The 4,703-nt window shown below is 33.6% G+C and overlaps 1 long non-coding RNA gene across 1 annotated transcript; it reads right to left on the bottom strand.

The window, feature by feature from the left end:
• Positions 1-209: 209 nt before the first annotated feature.
• On the bottom strand, positions 210-2,674 carry LOC128245547 (uncharacterized). The gene is made up of 4 exons (XR_008263178.1): positions 2,590-2,674; positions 1,818-1,945; positions 1,398-1,511; positions 210-246 (listed from the first exon to the last, which is right to left on the bottom strand). It is a non-coding gene; the product is annotated as an uncharacterized LOC128245547 (long non-coding RNA).
• Between the last annotated feature and the right edge of the window lie 2,029 nt (positions 2,675-4,703).

Here is a 4,703-nt window from a genome sequence, read left to right as displayed (position 1 = left end):
GTTGTTATAAATGATAAGCATTTGTAAAAAATTGCTGGCCCATCAAGGCCGACTTCGTATGGTCGCCCGCTATTTTTGCGGATTAACGAATCTGACCCACAATCAAGCTAGTTCTCTGGTAAAATGTTGATGCTTGATTACACCATTTGTTTTGATATTGGTTGAAAGGTATTTCCTTGCCGATTACGAATATTACGATTGATTTATGGGGGGTCTTCAACAGACAGTTCCTCCTGGGTCTGCTTCCTATGTTAAAAAAATCCCTCCATTTATACTTTGGAATTGAAAGTGAGGCTTTCATTCATTAGTTAGCATCATTTGGAACTATTTCCAAACATTAAATTGAAAGTGAAAGTAGTTTTTTTTAAAAATGTCAAAAATATATAAGAAAATTATATATTATTAATTTATATTATGTAATATAAGATTTTCACATTTCATACTCAAACACCAATATTCTATGGCTAAGCACTGTCAACTGGCCAAATTTCAACCAGATAGCTGTATAAATTAAGAATTTATAACAATTTAAAATAGGCCACCCCTCCAAAAGCTTCCTCTATATCAAAGCAACATTTTTTCAGAAACAGACTTCAAAACTCCTATAGTTCAGCTTCAGGCTATATGCAACACATACTGAAAGTTTGGCAATGATATATCAAACACTAAATGAATGAGACAAGTATTAGCACCTGTGGTATTTTCATAAAAAGCAGAAACAGCCATTTCCCTCAAATGTTAAGCCGCAAACCTTTGAAGAGCCATTATTTCCTTATGCATTGGAATAATTTGACCAAGTAAAGTTTTCCTTGTAGCTTTTAATGGTGTCTATAGAACAGCACCACAAAACTGGCCTGCCTACTCTTTTAAGATTTTTTCTAAGCAAAATAAGGTTTTTCCACTTCATCGGCTTAGTGTTTTATATAAAAAATGACATAGAGCCCAACTGAAATGCCTCAACTTGTCAAAATTTTGCTTTTCTGGTCCACTTATATACAAAGGTAACAGAACTGTTCAGTTTAACACAAGAAATTTAGTGATAATGTGTTAATAGACAGTCTAAACAACACTATATGCCAAATTGTTGGCTTCCGGGACAAATGGCGCAACAAAGGAAATGGCAAAAAACACACCAAAACTTAAAGATTCGTGACAACTGCTAGTGTTTTCATGTATGAGGTGGCTACATGATGTAGAAAATGCAGAGATAGCATTATTATACCCATTTTTAAAAAAAAATTACTTTAAGGAATCTGTTTTGAAGGCTAGATTTGGCATTAAATTCAGAGTACAGCACTTCACTATTGTCTATAAGATGCTTATTTACACCTGATTTGCTATAAATCTCACTCATTGGAATCATTTACACACAAACAAGCACTACAGAGTTGACTAACATCTTCATTCTTCTGAAATATTGGATTCAGAGCTGCATCTCCTGGATTCAGATTGCAGGACTACCGCCTGGGGAAAAGGCCGCAGCTAACTGGAGCTTATTGGCACATCATGATCTGCAAGCAAGACACAAAAGCAATGTTTTACACAAATAAAACTATCTGCCACTACTGTTAAAGTTTGAAAAAGGCCTGTAAACACTCATTTGAGGCATACACAACCTTTAATATAGTCATAAATGTGATAAATATGCAGAAAAGTTCATGAATTCAAAGATTTTCAGGACAAATTTAATAGAATATATAGTCTTTTGGACATTTTGCAATCAGTTTTTAACAACTCAAAGGTAAACCTCATCTTATTGAGTACCCAGATGCATTTGGCAAGCATTCAAACCAGACATGCTTAGAATTTCTTCTTACTTGGAGATGGTATTCCTTTCTTGAAAATCCTTGCCGAGAGCCGGTATGGAAAACCACAGAGACCACAGTTTTACCAGCACTGGTTCTTGTCCTTGAAAATTCCTCTGTGGCTACAGCAACCAGGCTGGCTATTAAAATAAGCAATAAATTAGGGTTTTTAAAACATATATACTGTATTAAGGTTGTGTTTTTTAATGCATTAAGGGAAAAGGCTCTATTCTTTATGAAAGCTGCTCACTTTTTATTTATTTTGCCTTGAGAAATGTCAAGTTTTTCAATGAATAAATTGAATAAATGAATGAATTAATGAATATATATGAATGATTGATAGAATGAATTAATGAATTAATGAAAGGTGGCATTATTTCTTTAAAATTGGGATCTCATTGTGTTGCTGTGATTGTTAAAGTATATGTTTTCTTGTCCATAAGCTGAAAATCATATGCACACTAAATAAAACATCATTCTGCATCCTATGTGCAGTAAGTTTTGTTTAATTGCTTATAGAATTTGCAATTATTGTAATGTTTGCTTAAAAGAGCAAACAAAATGTGTGAATAGATGCACAATACAGACCAAAGACTGATACAAGTCAGCAGTTTCATTAGAAAATAATATTATTATCAAAGCCACATCAGAAATGATTGACAACATGAAAGAAATTCATTTAGGAATGGAACAAACAGTCTCAATGGGCTTTTATGACCAAACTGTCTCACTTTGTACTTCAGTTTGGATACCATTTTCTAATATATTATCTTGAAGTACTTACAAATTACAGCATGTTGGCAAACACCAAGTACAGCTTGGCCTCTGGTGGGCAGCTTGGTGGGGGGGGGGGGGTCTTCAACAGACAGTTCCTCCTGGGTCTGCTTCCTATGTTAAAAAAATCCCTCCATTTATACTTTGGAATTGAAAGTGAGGCTTTCATTCATTAGTTAGCATCATTTGGAACTATTTCCAAACATTAAATTGAAAGTGAAAGTAGTTTTTTTTAAAAATGTCAAAAATATATAAGAAAATTATATATTATTAATTTATATTATGTAATATAAGATTTTCACATTTCATACTCAAACACCAATATTCTATGGCTAAGCACTGTCAACTGGCCAAATTTCAACCAGATAGCTGTATAAATTAAGAATTTATAACAATTTAAAATAGGCCACCCCTCCAAAAGCTTCCTCTATATCAGGCGTGAGACCACAGTTATTTTTACTATATGTTTCATATAGACACTAACCTGGCTTTTGACTTTATACACACCCCAATTGAAAAACAAGGACATGGCATCTCTAGAACAATTCAAGACACAAAATATAATCACAAGAAAACACCATGTTGACCATTGACCCGACTGTCAAAATTGAGTTCAAATACATAACCCTTCCGCCAGGGAGTCAATCGGCTACAAACAACTAATTTTCAGACTTCCACAAGCTATGATTTTTCCAATATTTACATTGAAAACTATCAATTTCTGCAATAGAGTGTCAAATTCAGTCAAGTTCTCTGCAAAAAGAACATTTTTTGCTTCTTTTTCATTCAATTTTAATAAAATATTGATACTTGAACACAAGCACTCTTTGTTTCTGTATTCACATCCGGATCTTGGTCAACGGGGGGCAGATAACTGTGGTCTTGAGCCAGGTATTTCAACATTCTACACATCTTTTCACCTTTTGTCTAACGTCCCAGCATGCTTTTGTCGTCTCGTATGTCAGCGACAAATACACCTGGGCATTATGAATATATATGGGCCGCGTCGCGACAAAACCTGTCTTAATGACATTGATGACGTTTTATGGAAAACCGGATTTAAATGACGTCACGTATTTTATCCAGGAAGTGAGAAGTTAGATTTGTAAACACTGAAGAAAAAATAGATATTTGTACAGGTTCTTGACTTAGATGTGTTAAAATGGATGCAGAGTTGGAGGTAAGTTATCTTTTTATGTATTTCATTATTTTGTTCTGTCAAAGGAGGGCGTAAATTAGGTTTTACCATAAATATGCACTTAGGTATAACATGTAAATAAATGACGTTACATGCATACATCACCTTATATCGGCATCATAACATCCCATAAAACTGGTTAAGTTAACTTGTTCCCTGTCTTAAACTCAACCCGTCAATATATACGTTTATAATTGGACATCGTAACGTTTTATAAATGAAAATTACTATTATTTTATTCGTATTTTGATGCAATGACATTCAAAATGAAAATCTCTTTGTTTTACTGTATTTGAATTTATATTGTTTAGTATTTTGTACAGTACTGTAATATGCTATTCCAATAGATATGTTCACTAAACGAATAAATATGTTCAAAAAACGAAATATGTTTAAAATGAGATGGAAAAAGTGTCTAGTCATTATATCGATTTTATGACCAAGAGTTGATGTAATATATAACGTTAATTGAGTGGCAAACTGAAGAGATTGTGGCGCAGTGGAAAGATCATTGTGCTGCACCCGGGAGACTCAAGTTCAATTCCTGATATGAGCTATACTTTTTTTTTTGCTTTAATCACATTTCCACTAAATTGTGTTGGTATATATTGTTTTATCATTGATAAATTTGGAAAAAAATGGTTCAAATAATACAAAACTACCCGGTTCATATGACAGATATAATGAGGTTTTTCCTATAATATATTTTCAGGAGTAAGAGAGTGTGTACTCAAATCATTTTGGAAGAACGCCAGTTTCCAAACCATTTGCATCACAAGAGTTAGACGAGTCGTGTGAAGTTGATTATGAAGTCGACAACGATGATATTGACACAATTGGCGGGATATTGGAAGGACGTGTGAGAGATTATATTTTGCAGCAAGAAATCGTAGATGAAGATACAGACAGCGATGGCAATGGAGAGG

This window comes from Mya arenaria, chromosome 9 (genome assembly GCF_026914265.1).
Source record: "Mya arenaria isolate MELC-2E11 chromosome 9, ASM2691426v1".
NCBI lineage: Eukaryota > Metazoa > Mollusca > Bivalvia > Myida > Myidae > Mya > Mya arenaria.
The sequence above is the reverse complement of the archived record's forward strand: the minus strand, read 5'-3'. Positions and strand labels throughout refer to the sequence as shown.